Source organism: Marmota monax, unplaced genomic scaffold (assembly GCF_021218885.2).
Source record: "Marmota monax isolate L192 unplaced genomic scaffold, Marmota_monax_Labrador192_F-V1.1 WCK01_AAM20220418_F8-fsc00012, whole genome shotgun sequence".
NCBI classification, from domain to species: Eukaryota; Metazoa; Chordata; class Mammalia; order Rodentia; family Sciuridae; genus Marmota; species Marmota monax.
In genome coordinates, this window is record NW_026695227.1 from 1,395,757 (window position 1) to 1,412,086 (window position 16,330).

The 16,330-nt window shown below is 40.1% G+C and overlaps 1 pseudogene; it reads right to left on the reverse strand.

Annotated features, from left to right (window-relative positions):
* Positions 1-1,872: 1,872 nt before the first annotated feature.
* Positions 1,873-3,327, reverse strand: LOC124087122 (solute carrier family 35 member C2-like; annotated as a pseudogene).
* Positions 3,328-16,330: the final 13,003 nt, after the last annotated feature.

Sequence of the window (16,330 nt, forward strand, 5' to 3'; positions counted from 1 at the left end):
TTTGAACAAGGTCAACAGGCATTTGATATCCACAAAGCAAAAAAGACCTAACTACAGTTTTCTTCCAGTTGGGCCTAAGCTTTTTCCTGTATGAAAGTACTGGTGGCCTACAGCAGCTGGAAGAGCTCTCAAGAACCTGAAGCATCATTTGTCATGGGCTCACTCTAACTCGTAAGAACCATCTGAAGCCTGATGCAGTGGCACACACTTGTAACCCAGCAACTCTGATGTCTGAGGTGGGAGGATGGCAAGCTCAAGGCCCGTTTGGGCAACTTAGTGAGACCCTGTGTTAAAATAAGTAAAAAGGCTAGGGATATTGCTCAGAGGTAGAAACTTCCTGGTTTCTATCTCTAGGAAGAAGGAAGAAGGGGGGGAGGAGGAAGGAGAAGAAGAGGAAGAGGCGGAATAGGAAGGAGGAAGAAGAGGAGGAGGATAAGGAGGAGGAGGAGAAAAAAAATCTGAGACAAAGACCAATCTGTCTAGCATGCCTGCCAATCCCATATGGTGTCTTTCATTAACTGTATGCTTGTTTCTCAAGCAAAGGGACCCACATAAAGACAGTAACCAACATAGCAAAAGATATTCCTGACCATTATAACACTGGGTCATGGTATGAAGTACTATGGTGGTTTCAATATCTGAATTACTCATCTCTCTAGAAATCAAAATTGTCCTACTAGAAAGTAGTCTCTTAGAAGCTGAAATTCCTCTCCCAGAAATACCACCTTTCCTAAATGATTCTCTAGTCACTGAAATGTTACAAAGACAGGCTTAGATCTTAATTTTCTTGTATGTCAATACCAACAAAACCACCTGTCTGGTCAGCATTGTCTCATCAACTCTGACAGGCTATGGGAAGAGATTCATAATCAAAGCCCTGCTGCACAAGCTTTCCCACCAGCCCCCTTCCACTGAAGAAGGACACCCACTTGCATGCACTTTAATCATGCCTGAGGCCCTTCCCAACTCATGGAAGAGATGTAGAAAAGCAATGAAGACATCATCATCTGTGTTGCCAGTGCTAGATTAAAGGACCAGCCTCAAATCCTTCCATCTCTACAGCAAATCCTGCATATTCCTGGCATCTATATTAATGACTTCATTACTAATCTTCCCCAAATCAGCATGCTTACTCCTGTCTTATCACAGGGTCTTCCCTCCAGAATATATCTCACGGTACCCTACTCATCCATCCATATCAAGTGTTAGCCTTTGTCCCTCTAGAAAGTTTTCAAATGTACAAGTATTCAGATCCAAAGGTCTAAATCAAAGGTCTAATTTCTTTTCTCCTTCTGGAGGGAACTGAGTTTTTGTTTGTTTGATAATGGAGATTGAACCCTAGGGCACTTTACCACTGAGCTTTTTATTTTTTATTTTGAAACAGGGTCTCAGTTGCTTAAGGCCTTGCTAAGTTGCTGAGACTGGCCTCAAACTTGCAATTTTCCTCCTCAGTCTCCAAGGTTGCTCAATTACAAGAGTATGTCACTGTGCTTGGCTCCGGAGGAAACTCTTAAAGCAATGGTGGTTCTCAGCCTGAGTTCCAAAATGGAGAACTTTTTAAAACATACTTATGTCCAGAGATTCTGATTGAATGGTCTAGGGGGAAATCTTGGTATTAGGATATTTTGACGCTCCCTTGTGATTTTTTTTTTTTTTTTACCATAAACCATTTATTTCCAAATCTGCTGAGAAAGATACTGTCCAGGTGAGGAGATCCCAACCTCTTCACACCCCAACTGCCCTGCAGTCCAAGGTCAGTCCCCTTAGAAAGCTGCTATGCCTCTAAACTTAATCTTGGGCTCAGAGCCTGGTCAACAATTGAGAAAGACCCGCCCATTTCCTTTTCCATCATGAACCCAAGACAGTGTGGGCCTAGCTCCAACCAGGTCCAAGGCTGGCCTGGTGCTTATCCAGTTGACTAAGCTCCAAAAAGAAGGGAAGAGTAGGAGCCACAAGCCCCTGACCTAACCCCACCACAGGTGACTCCCAAGCCGCCTCTCCCAGATGGTGTAAAGAGCCACTAGGGCCCCAAGCTGCTGCCAAGTGGTCATCACAGTGCAGCCTGCATCCAAGTTGCTCCCCTGGCTGTTCACTGATGCCTCTGAGCATAAAGTGCTCTGCCTCCTCATTGTCCTCATCCTCCTGCTGGCTGCTTCAGAGCAGCAGCTCCAGGTCAGGGCTGGAGTCCAGGCCCTTCAGGGGTTTATATCCACCATCACCTCTGGAGTGTACTGCTTTGAGGGCAACATGAAGGGATATTCCCAAGAGGCAGAGGGCAAAGCCCAGCCAATTCAAGAGGCTAGTCTGATCACCCAGCAGGTGTGCTGTCAGCAGCAAAGTGCAGACTTCCTTAAAAATGCCAGCAATGGAAAGAGTGAGGCTGGAGGTTCTGGAAGCCAGGGGAACTCAGAGAAACCCAAACTGAAGGTGAGAATCCTACCAAGGAAGAGACTCCCAAGTACCCATAGGAGCAGCCCTATATCCTTCAAATATAGCAAAAAGAGGGAAAAAGCATCAGAAACATGATGGCTGCCGGTGGAACATGGTATTGATGGGGTTATGTAGGCCCAGCTCAGCCTTCTGTAGGAGCATCTGGGTGAAGGTCCAGTGAATTCCACTGATGAATGAGGTCCCCAGTACCAGGGCAAAGTTTTCCATGTTGAAACTGGGTGGACTTGTAGATGGACATGAAAAGGCCCCCCAACAATGAGGAGAACCACCAGGATCAGTGCTGCACTCAGCTCCCTTCTCCATCTTGAAGATCAAAGAGAAGTTCAAGATGAATAGCACAGCGGAGGACTCTGTCATGGTGTATAGAAGAGGCTGGAGACTTCTTGGAAAGCTTCTGGGAGCCAGGGAGGAGCTGAGAGCAAGGGCTGGTCCCAGAAAGTGATGGAGTAACTGGCCCATTGGTCAGGTGCACAGACAGCAGCTGGACAGACAAAGAGCTTGGCCTTCAGGGAAACAGCAGGGCGTAGTCGGTACTCACAGTGAGATGGTGACAGAGGAAGCTCCAGTTGGACGACCCCGCATCAAGTGCTGTTGCCAGTGCTATAGGGGCCACTGTTCTGAGGTAGTTGGTCCAGCTCAACACTACACAGGCCCTATGGCTGGAGCACTGAACCAGTGCCCTGGACAGGGCAGAAAAGAAGATCACAGCCAGGGGGATCATTGTCATAAAGAGGGGGAAGTGAAAGCTCTTTGTCAGCCATTTGTTGCAGAAGGTGATGCCAATGAGGAGCAGTAGTAGAGAAGGACCAGCCCCAGAGTCAACACTGCCTTCCATACAAAGATCACGTCAAGGGCCCACTTCCCCATCTGTGGAGGCTGCAATGCCCTTGCTCCTGGGCCATAACAGACAGGCACCTTTCTCGAAAACAGCCATCAGAAAGAGCAGCAGCTGGACCATGACTTTCAACAAGCAGCTGCCCTAGCCGGAAGGGTTCTCTTTGCCTCTGTAGGGTTTGGAATGGTCAGTGGAGCTCCAGATGGAGTCCTAACCTATGGCACTGGTGGCCTAGGCCAACACATTCCATGGTAAGCTGGATGCTAACCATGGACCCTAGTTCTACTGCTCCACCAGGGTGCTCCCAGCCAGGCTCTCTCGTTATTCTAACATGCAAGAAAGGTAGAGAACTTGTCTTAAGGCTCTCTAAATAAAGATGGACCTATATCCATAGTGCATCCACAATTCATTGGGTAGGTGAAGTGCATAAATGTGGCAGGAGGCTGAGAGAAGAAACTCATTTTTAAAAAAATATATATTTTTTTAGTTGTAGATGGACACAATATCTTTGTTTATTTATTTTTATGTGATGCTGAGGATCGAACCCAGTGCCTCATGTGTGCGAGGCAAGTACTTTACCACTGAGCCACAACACCAGCCCCAAAAAACTAATTTTTTATAATATACTATATACCAAGTTCTATGTGAGAAACTCATGTTCTCTTTCTAATAGTACCTTATTTTAAATGTCATAATAATAATAATATGTGATAAGGACTGTTATCCTTATTTTACAAACAGGGAAACTGAGGCTCTGAGAGGTCACAAAGAATGACTGGCAGACTCAAAAATCAAACCCCAGGCTGGGCACAGTGATGCATGCCTATCATCCCAGTGGCTCAGAAGGTTAAGGCAGGAGGATCGTAAGTTTGAAGCCAGCCTCAGTAACTTAGTGAAGCCCTAAGCAATTTAGCGAGACCCTGCTGAAAATTTAAAATAATAATAATAAAAGGGCTATGGATGTGGCTCAGTGGTTAGGTGCCCTGGGTTCAATCCCTAGTACTAAAAATAAAATTTAAAAAAATAAAACCCCATTTGGCTCCCAGTCTACACACTTCCTAAGACATCATACTTAGATATCATGCCTCAGAGATGGATAATCCTAATCAATAAAGTCCAGAAATACTATTCTATTACATCCATGGGTTTTCTTTCTGCAGCATTTTCCTATGAATTTCACATATTTAACCCAATATGGGTTAATATTGGGTTACCAGGATATACTCTAAGCTGCCAAAATAAAGTGAAGTGCTCTAGGAGAACTGCTTGGTAGGAAACTACTCTGGCTGCAGCTGCTGCTTCTTTTTTCTTTTCTTTTTTTTTAGTCTTTTGATACAGAGTCTCAATATGCTGCCCAGAATGGCCTCAAATTCCTGGGATAAACAGATCCTCCTATTTCAGCCTTCTGAGTAGCTAGAACTAAAGGCATGTACCACCAGGCTTAGATTCCGTATCTGGCTTTTTATTAAATACTTCCATTTTATATATTCATACCTACATTCTTCTCCATCATAGTTAGCTTCAGTCCTGTAGTTTATCATATTTAGTGTTCTTACAGATGAAGTCATATTGCTTACCTATCAGCCATTCCTTTGTTGGGCCTAGAAAAATTATGAATTCCATAAGCATTCTTTTGCCTTATACTCCAGACAGTACACAAGGAATGAAAAGATAGTCATGCTGGGTGAGGTGGCACGCATCTGTAATCCCAGCTACTCAGGAGTCTCAGGCAGGAGCATTGCTTGAGACTATGATTTTGGGGCCAGCCTGAGCAACATACTGAGACCCCATCACAATATATAGATTTGCAGAGATACACATTTATGTTTGTATACACACACACACACATACACACACACGAAGTCAGCTCTGCATCCATGGATTCCACATCCTCAGACTGAACCAACAGATTGAAAATATTTGAAAAAAATTTGCATCTGTGCTGACAGTAGCAAATGTACAGACAGTAGTCTTGTCATTCATTATTCCTTGAACAATACAGTATAACATCTATTTACATAGCATTCAAGCTGATTTAGATTATAAGTAATTTAGAGATGATTTAAAGTTTACAGGAAGTCATGCATAGATTATACGCAAATAATTTTGTCATATTATGTGAGGGACTTGAGCAATGTGGATTTCAGCATTCCTGAGTGGTCCTGGAAGCAATACCCTGGGATACTGAGGATGACTCTCCAGGCTAAGCTGCATAGAACTGTTCCCAATAGCAAGGTGGACCTCTGGGAAGTTATTGGCTAGACGTATATAATTCTGTAATGTGCCAGCTACACATCTGAGTAAGTTGGTAGCTAAATTCCATCTTTTTTTGGCGGGGTGGGGGGTGGGGGGGGCGAGGGGCAGGGAGATGGGGAGGGTTGAATTCATGGACACGTTCACTGAGCCACATCCCCAACCCTATTTTTTCATTTTATTTAGAGACAGAGTCTCACTGAGTTGCTCAGTCCCTCCCTTTTGCTGAGGCTGGCTTTGAACTTGTGATCCTCCTGCCTCAGCCTTCCAAGCCACTGCGATAGAAGCATGAGCCACTGTGCTCGACTTAAATTCCACCTCTCATTACACGAAATCTACACTTCATTCTGGCTGAAGGGTAGAGTTAGTGGGAGGTAGCAGGGCCAGGGGACTCCATTAGAAAGAGGAAGGCACTTTGGGTGTTACTTTTAAGATGTCGCTGGGCAAAATCCAGTGCTTGCACAGGTGTTCCAAGTATCCTGAGAGAGAAAGAGGCCAGATTAGTGAGAAGTCTCACAACAGTTCCTAAATTCCTACTCCTGTTGGTATCTCAACTGTTCTACTCAGTCCCAATCTCAGTCCTTGCTCAGGATTTAGGGCTTTTAGAGTCTCCCTTGCTTCACTCTCTTAGGGACATTCCCATTTCTACTTGATACATCATGGACTAAATGTGTGGCATTTCTGCCTTTTTTATTTATAAACATGCATAAACATTTTAAGAAAAACTTCCTCTACTGCCAGCAGTTCTTTCTAGCCTCACCTCTCAGGTATGCTATTTACTCTCTTTATTTACCTCAAAAATTCTCTGGTTCTTCCCACTGCATTACCTTAGTTCACACATCTTTATCACAATCTTCAGGGGGAAAAAATTCTTTCGTCCCTCGGAATCATTCCTTTATGGCGCTCCCAGAGTTATGTTTCCAAACACATAAACTCCTCGCTCTTATTTAAAAACCTTTACAGGCTCTGTCCCACTCCCGCTCCTTTGGCACTGGGTTTGCTGAAACCTCTGAATTCACGGCCAACACACAAATAGAAAGAAGGGAACACCATACAACCAAATAGAGTTTTAGCTAAAATTTTCGAACAATGTAGTGTTGTGTACTTGAATCCACGGTATCAACGTGACGGATATTCTCAAGCGTCTAGTTTGGCTGCCAATTACCAAGCAGAAAGTTTTGAAATGTTTGCGCGCTAAAAGCCAAACGCATGCGCAAACTGCCACCGACTGTGTGGGCGGGGTGTGTGGGGGAGAAACGGCCGCTTCCCCGCAGCAGATCTCGCGTTGTTTGGCATAGGCCAGAGCGCGGAGAAGTTCTATGTGGCGCTTCGAGGCCCGCCCCACCCTGCCCCGCCTCCCACATCCCCAGAGCTGTAGTGCGGTGGTCAACAAAGTCAGCGAGGGAACCGTTGAGGCTGCTGTGACTTCCCCGGAGGCTAGCGGCACTTCCTCAGCGGCTGAGGAATTCTGCGCACAACCTCTCTGTGACGCTCTGGAAGCCGCACAACCAGTTTTTTAGAAATAAGAGCTAAAAAAAAAAAAAAAGTGAAAAATACAAAAAAAAAACTGGATAACTTATCGCCCTAAGACGCAAAGATTTGTTTAGCTTTTTCTCACTATACCGAAAATCCCTTTAGCTACCAAGCACGTACCACTGCGCCTGCGCGGCGATGTGTTTACCAACCAGCAAAGAGCTTGGTCTCGCTTCCCGCCGCGGGGAGCACCTTCGTTTGCTGCCCTGACGTGTAATACGTAATGAAAATCATGTTTTCATCTGGAAACGCGGACCGGAGGCTTAAAACAGGACAGTTGAAGTGTAACAGCTCGAAAGTAGTGAAAATAAGAATGGTCATGGAAACTGAACACCCAGAAATCGGTGCCATATCAGAGCTGTCGTGGAAGATGTTTATAATGAACGTAACATGATAGCCACTTTAATCATAACCAAGAATTAAGCAGCAACAGAAAACCAAATGCATAGGGTAGCATTTAGCTATCTATTTAAAATATGGGCTCTGCAATGGTAAAAATGCAAGTAAGCCTAAAGCTAAGGCCAAGTTGTTCAAACAGACCTTGAGCATGATTCCTGCATGATTAAGACGGATTCAAGCAAAATCAAGAAGGCGATCATGCAAATTTTGAAACCAAAAAGAGGTGACTCTAGAAATATTAGCCAAAAAAAGCACAAACCAACAAGCTAATTTTAAAAATGGTTTGAAGTTCCCTTCAAAGTCAGTTTCGGAGGGCTTAGAACACAATGATGCTTTTAAAATGAGATCTGGTGAAACTGTTTTAGATGTGACTGGCTCCATTTGAAAACAAAGAGACAGGAAAGTACTTTATGAAAGGATTTCTAATGATGAATTTTAATATGCTCAAAAAATATTAAATAACTAGTAGCTTCAGCTAAACCTGGATCTTAAGAATTGGATAAAAACATGGATGTTAATAACTTGGCAAGTTTATTAGATTCTGTTATGTTTTCAAAGACAAATTTGAAGATTTTAATTTGTAACAAGGCGTTTGCTACAAGGAAAGTGAGTTTTTCAGTAACATGAAAGTAAGTAGAGAAAATGTATGCACATGTGAGTAGATGGGGACAAATTTAGAAGACTGCATGTTTCCAGGAGCAGTCACAGAGAAGCTATGATCTCAAAAAGTTATTCTCTGGATTTTCCTATTATGTTTGATATGATAGGAAAATTTAGTAAATCTACTAGTTTTAAAACCTAACTTTTAACAAACATTTGTATCCAAATGGAAAGTAACTTTAAAATTCTGCTCCATTTTCTAGAATGGCTGACTTGGTTGAGGTAAAATGATAACCAGTTTTTCAAGCCAGTATTGAACTGACATTTTCTTCATGAAGGAGAAGTGCAATTAAGGCTAATGAATTTCTAGTTTACCTTCAATGATTAAGACTGACTCAGAGGGCTTACTTAGTCAAGACAAACAACTATCTTAAGACAAGCTGAATACTTTTATTGCACATGATTAAATAGTTCTAATGAAAATTAGGTATGGGGGTTGAATAAAGAATTGATAAAAAACTGAGAGTCCTTTGAGACTCCTGTTTTATTTACATGACGAATTATAGTGTAAGACTGGTAAGTGGTCAAATGAAGCATATTTCTTTACTGAAAAAAATACTCCTTTGATGAATAAAAGAAGCTAACTAGTTGATTGGATACCCATTTACTGTAAAACTCAAGAAATATGCTTACCAAAATTTTCACAATCAGTAGCTGAAAATGTTAACCATATCATTTCTTTAGCCAGCATTCTGGGCTGGTCCCCTGTGATTACCCGGACATTGTAAAGTAGTGAAAAATGACTCCATATGTATTTACATATTTAGGTAAATAAATCTGGGTTCTTGAATTATTATGACCCCCAAACAAATAAGAGAATTGCTCAACAATGAATCTGATATGCACTCTTAATTACCCAAACTTAGTTGAATCAATACAACATAACCTCACTTACTGAATAATAGGACATTCTTTTTTCATGGTAGATAAAGCATTAAAAAAATCGAAGCACACAGATTAGGACCAAATTGCAGTGCTTGTATAAGAATAAGTATTAATAAACATGGGACATCAAAGAAATTCTGCTGTTACTTTTAGCTCTACCCTCTCTTAAGTATTGGGGGGTAATTCTGTACTCTTGTCATACCTAAAGAAAGAATATCAGAGGAAAGAGAATCTTCAGCAAAGGAGGGAAATGGGAGAAAGAAGGGCACACTGGTTGTACCTACTGAAGCAAAGCCCACTGAGGACAACTCTGCTGCTGACATACTCTCCCTTCTGCTAAAGAACTCTGCCTTTGCCTTCTTCTGTCTCCTGTTTGCATGGCCAGCTTCTTCATTCCATATATGTTTCTGATAAGGAAGGATACCTTTCTTTTTTGTTATCTTCAATGTATTAAAGATACTTGTATCGTCCCAAGATAGTTGCCACACCTCTAAACATCATGTTTCCATATGAAATGTTCCAAACAGAAAGGAAAATGCATGGGGTAGGGTAGGGTTTCACTTGAGGCATCTGTCTTCCTTTCAGGGCAAAAAAAAATCTTTTCCAAAGGACTTAATGGACTTCCCTTTACATCTCAGTGCCAGGACCTGTATCATATGACTACCCCTAGCTGCAAGGGAAGCTAAGAAACTATGTACAGGGAAAACAATTATGTTCTTTAAAGTGATACACCAAAAATAACAAAGTTAAGAATAGACCACTAAAACTTTACATAAGGACTATAAAAATTACTATGTTAAAAAATACTAAAACAGGGGCTGAGGTTATGACTCAGTGGCAGAGTGCTTGCCAGGGCACATGTGAGGCATTGGGTTCAATCCTCAGCACCACATAAAAATAAATAAACAAAAATAGAGATATTGTGTCCATGTATAACTAAAAAAAAATTTTTTTTAAATACTAGAACAGGGGCTGGGGTTGTGGCTCAATGGAAGCACACTCATCTGGCATGTGTGAGGCACTAGGTTCAATCCTCAGCACCATATAAAAATAAATAAATGAAATAAAATAAAGGTATTGTTTCCATAAAAAAATATTAGAACAATTATATTTCCACTGGCATTTGTACTCAATATCTCAGTCATTCTTTATGGCTGTGCTGTTCAAAATGGTGGTGACTAGCTACATATAGTTATTGAACACTTAAATGTGCTAATCCAAATTAAGATGTGCTGTAAGTATAAAATAAACACTAGATTTCAAGAAATTATTTTGAAAAAATGAAAAAATCTTAATTTTTATATTAATAACAATGTTTAAATGTCATTTCATCTGTCTACTTTGACTTTTTAAAAAATATGGCTTCTAGAAAACCTAAATTGTATATTCATATTTCTATCAAACAGTGCTGCTTTAGAATCTTTAATTATGGAGCATGTGCTTCTTTCTTGGACATATATGCAATCAAGGACATTTGGTGCAATTAAAAGCAGATTCACAACTTCGGATATGGCAAAGAGGAGGGAGGAAAAGGGAGGGGGTTTGGGGGTAGGAAAGATGGTAGAATGAGATGGACATCATTACCCTAAGTACCTGTATGAGACACAAATGGTGTGACTCTGCTTTGTGAATAACCAGAGAAATGAAAAATTGTGTTCCATATGTGTACTATGAATTGAAATGCATTCTGCTGTCATGTATAACAAATTAGAACAAATAAATTAATTAATTGATTTAAAAAAACAGATTTATCAAAATTTAAAATTTGATCCAGGATTTTGCTGTCTTTCTCAAATGGTCCCTAGCCACCACCACTACCCAGGAGAAAATGGTTTCACACCTTCAGTAATACTTTCAGCAGTTACCACATAACTCAATGTTGTGAAAAGTGTAAAGGTTTTTGTTGTTGTCATTGTTGGTGATGTGGATTGAATCCAGGGCCTTGTGAACATACTCTGCTATTGAGCTACACTCCTAGCTACATGAGTTGGTATTTGAAGCACATCTCCAGTGCTTAAGAAAGTACAACAGAACTCTCAGTATAGAATAGTTTTAGAATGTTAGACTAAACAAGATAGAGTAGTACTGGTAGATTTTTAAATTTTTATTTTAAGTGATTATGACTAAAACTGTGGTAAATATAGACCTGTGATAAATCTGGATCCAAATAGTGATGACTCATATTTTTAAGACTCTTGTTTTCTAGATCCCTTTCTCTCTTTACTCAGGGCCTTCTCCCTTTCCTCCTCTATTTTAAACTTCTGTTTGCTTTGCTTCTGTGTTTTGATAATCACTCAAAACAGGAAAGCAGTAAGGGATGTTTAACTTTTAAGTCTAAAATATCATAACCACATTTAAAATCCTGAGAAGTCTGTGTCATAATTAAATAATAATATTGAACTTAGTAGTTATTATCCCTGGCCATCTAATTATGCCAACTATACTCCAGTGATCTAGGCACTGAAGAATGATTTAATTTTGTTCTTGTCTTTTCACTTGGTTAAACAGTGTTCTCATCAGGTCTGACAAGCTGGGCTTAGATAGAAGAGCTGTATTTAGAATGACTTAGATGCAAAAGAGAATCTACCATTTAAGCAATCATAACTGTATAGAGTTTCTCTAAATTTTCTAAAATTTGTTTCCCTTTTTATATGTGATGTTTCTGTACTTTTTCCACTGAATTGAGAGCCCTTTTGTCTTGTCTTTCTTGCTTGTTTATGTATATGACTCCAGCTCCCGACATACTGCCTGACACATTGTAGGTAAACAATAGATACATAATAAGAGAATGAAATATACCTTTGATCAAACCACCACATATTTCATGTGAGCTTGGTTGGGGTAAATTTTGTACTTGTATTGAATATGGAAAGTAACTGTTATGGGTAGTTTGAACTTGCATTTGATTCTATGGAGGGTTTCCTTTGCACAATTTGGACCTGCTCTATGTCTGTGAGGTGATGGTTGGGTAAGTTTTGATTGTGAGGAACAATCTTACTTATTACCATGAAGTGTGTGTACATGTGTGTTCATTTGTGACAGGAATCTTAACTCTCCAACCAAGTCCTCAAAACATGAAAAGCCAAACTATGGGAACTTGAAAGAGTCACATGTAAATAGGAATTGAAAGTCATTGGAAAGTTGAGTGATCTAAACACCTTTGCCATTGAAGTCCATGATTAATCAACCTAGCACGTGGTGACTCTGCTGATCTCTATACATCTTTACTTTGCATCTATCTGTTATCTTCTTACTACAGTCTTCTGGTTTTTCTGTACTTCCCAGTTCTAATTCTTGAGTGAAAATGTAAGATTGGCTTAGCTTATAACCATCTTCCTTCTTTTGGCAAAGTAGTCTGTAGTAGGCCCCATAGCTCTTGATCAAGAACCCATGCCACAACCTGGGGTTGGGGCACTTTCTCTGGATAGGCAGATGTGCTAGTTTCCGTGACTGTTGTTCTAGAACTCCTAATAGAATACAGTGGAAGTTCTCACTGGGATCTTCACTTGTGAATCATATCTTCCAGGTCCTAGCTACCAACTTACATTTATTTTATGTTGAACATTAGAATTGGCCTCTTTGGAGGATACTAAAAACATTAGGGACTATGGATTTATATCTGAAATCATGGTTAATATTGTCATGAGAGCAATGCATGTATCAAAGTGGAGAGCTTTCTGAAGAAAAGGAACTAGATTTAGTGAAAAAGGATCAGGTTCTAGTAGTTATCTTGACTTTTTGACAAATTGTTTGTGACTATAGACAAGTCACCTTTTATACTTTGTTCTACTTCACTTAATAAGTATTATAATACCAATGGCACAGATAATCATTAATACACTCCATCGTGAAATAAATGTTAAATTTAGATTACTATGTGGGTAATGTATGAAAATTTTCTGAAAATGTTTAATAGGTAGACTCTGCAAATTTAGAGTTCAGTTACATTTTGTGGGATTAAAACTTTTGTATATACATTTAGAAAAGTAGATTATAAATATGGTAGTGCTTCGGAGTATTTGCAAGATTAGATCTGAGCCGATCCTAGCATTGTGCAGCCTTCCTGTGCTGTTTGCACAGTGCAGCAGATCAATTACCTCCCTGCTTTCTGAATACTATATGGTTGGGTTGGAGGGAATATTCTGTCTTATTACTGACCCTGTTCTGTCCTCATGTGGCTACAGAGGGTCTAACTATTTTGGATGTTTCTGTTTTGTCAGTAAAGGAAGAAAACTACTCTGAAAAGTATAATTCCGAGTTCAGGAAAAAGACAGTAAGCTGGTTTTTTATGGGGGGATTGAACCCAGGGGCACTTAACCACTGAGCCACATCCCAAGCTCTTTTTATATTTCACTTTGAGACAAGATCTTGCTAAGTTGCTTAGGGCCTTGCTAAGTTGCTGAAGCTGGCTTTGAACTTGCAATCTTCCTGCCTCAGCCTCCCAAGCCACTAGAATTACAGGTATGCGCCACCATGCCCAGCAGTAAACTGCAAATGGCAAAATTGTACTTGACATTGGAGATACAGTTGATCCACTGAAACACGAAGATCCTAATCAGATTACTGAGATTTGGAGAACCATCATTGCAACACTGGAAAGGACTTTTTGTTAAGAATAAACAGAAAGGGCTGGGGTTGTAGCTCAGTGGGAGACACATTGTAGGTAATCAATAGATACATAACAGCAGTAGAGTGCTTGCCTAGCACATAGGAGGCCCTGGGTTCAATCCTCAGCACCACATAAAAAAAATAAATAAATAAAATAAAGGTATTGTGTCAACTACAACTAAAAAAAATACTTAAAAAAAAGAATAAACAGAAGTAAACTTATTGCCCTTTAAATATTCTAATAATTTATAATAAAGATTTACCTGGTTTGTTTGATAAACAAGATAGTCTATTGTGGTGGGTTCAGAAGATTTTGTTCTGCAGTGATTTGCTAAGCAGAACATTAGCTGGTTGAAATGTAAGACACACAAGCCAGGTTAATTCTGCGCTATTTTTCTTAGCATATTCTCCCAAAGTGGTTACTTGCAAAGAGGCTGAAGATCATTCATCAGCCTGACAATTTTAAAATGAAAGTTAAGACATAGAAGGAAGAAGTGTGAAACCAGGGAAACAGAAGAGAGGGTAGTTAATATGTTGCACATTTTTAAAAATTATTTTTTAACCTTTGTTTTAATTTTTTATTTATATATGGTTCTGAAAATGGAACCCAGTGTCTCACACATGCTAGGCAAGCACTCTACCACTGAGCTATAACCCTAGCCCTGTGGCACATTTTTAATATAAAGCCCATCTGTATCTTACCCTGGCCCATACCTGGCCTGCTCCTAGCCTGTTTTCCTGTTATTAAAACCTAACTCTTTTGTGCTCAGACTAAGTACATGTATAAATATTTTATTCATGTGTATATACAGCACATGCTGTATCAAAACTACTTCACCCACCACACCCCCTGGTATTGGGGATTGGAACCAGAGTACTCTGTACCACTGAACTACATCCCTGGCCCCCAGCTCGTTTTTATTTTTTATTTTAAGACAGTCCCACTAATTTGCTGAAACTAGACTTGAACTTGTGTTCCTCCTGCCTTAGTCTCTCAAATTGCTGAGATTACAGGTATGAACTACCTCACCCAGCCCCAAAACTACTCTTATCAAGATCAGCAGTGAGGGGGTAGAGAGAGAGGAGGGGAGGGGAGGGGAGAGGTGGGGAGGGGGGATGGTGGAGGATGGGAAAGGCAGCGGAGCACAACAGACACTAGTATGGCAATATGTAAATCAATGGATGTGTAACTGATGTGATTCTGCAATCTGTGTATGGGGTGAAGGTGGGAGTTCATAACCCACTTAATCAAAGTGTGGAATATGATATGTCAAGAAATTTGTAATGTTTTGAACAACCAACAATAAAAAATAAAAAAAAAAAAAAAAAAAAAAAAAAAAAAAAAGATCAGCAGTGACTCTAGTAGCCAAATGCAGTGGTCAATTTGTAGTCCTTGTTTCACTTGATCTAATAGCTTTGTTCCATCTATAGATCTCTCTCTCCTAGAAAGACTTAATCTTGGTCTGTGGATCACTTCTGAGGTTGTAGTGCCCCCTAAGGCCTAGTGCTTAGCTTTTTCTCTGTCTAAACCCACCCCTTTGGTGATTTTTTTCTAGTATCATAGCTTTCTAGTATCATACTACCTAAGTGTTGAAAAATTTCAAATTCATATCTCCAACACAGACCTCTCACCCCTGGATTCCATCAACTCCTTACTTGGCATCTGCATTTGGATGTCCATGGACATCTCAAATTTAACATATTCATAGCAAATTTTTTTCATCTCTCTGTCAACCCCCATCTCATCAAACAGCCACACATTTCTTTAGTTACTGAGGATAAAAAGCCCTACTCATGGTCTCTTCTCTTTCTCATGGAACAGTCTGTTTCCAAATCTTTAGCAAGTCCCATTGACTATATCTTCAAAAAACACATGTATCAACTCTACCCTTCTTTTTACCTACTGCTATACTATGACTTCTTATCTAGATTACTGCAGTCTATAAACTGGTCTCCTTACTTCTTTTCCTCTTTGAAGTTCTTTTTACTCAACAGTTGAAGTGAATGAAGTTGGCCAAAGTCAGATCAAACCTCTGCTCAAAGATAATTTACTTCCATTGGAACAAAATCCAATCTTTTTTTAAATATTTATTTTCTAGCTGTAGTTGGACCCAATACTTTTGTTTTATTTATTTATTTATTGTACGTGGTACTGAGGATCAAACCCAGGGCCTCTCATTCACTAGGCAAGCGCTCTACTGCTGAGCCACAACCCCAGCCCCCAAAATCTTTACCATGGTATAAAGTTTACATCATCTGGGCTCTCAATTCTTCTCTGATTCCATCTACCTCCCACCCACTAGTCACTTTGTTTCTGGTTTACTAGTTATCTTATTGTCCCTCAATCATCCCAGGTACATTGTTACCTTTGAGTTTTTGGATTTGCTATCTGCTCTTCCTCAGACACGGAAAATTACAGGGTTCATGCTTTCATTTTATTCAGGTCTATACTAAAATGTCCCTTTGTTGAAAAGTCCTTTCCTGTTAATATAACATTTTCCTTCATAACTGTGTCTCCATACCCTTAAATAGTGTGTTTGTCTTTTGTGGCATTTATAATAATATGACATATTATGCTTATGTATTTGTGCATTGTGTGCCTTTCACACTTGAGTGTAAGCTCCATTCCATGACAGCAGGAACTTTGGCTATCTTTGTTTTCTGCTGTGTCCCCAGAGAGTCTGGCAACTGCCAAAAGCTCATTAA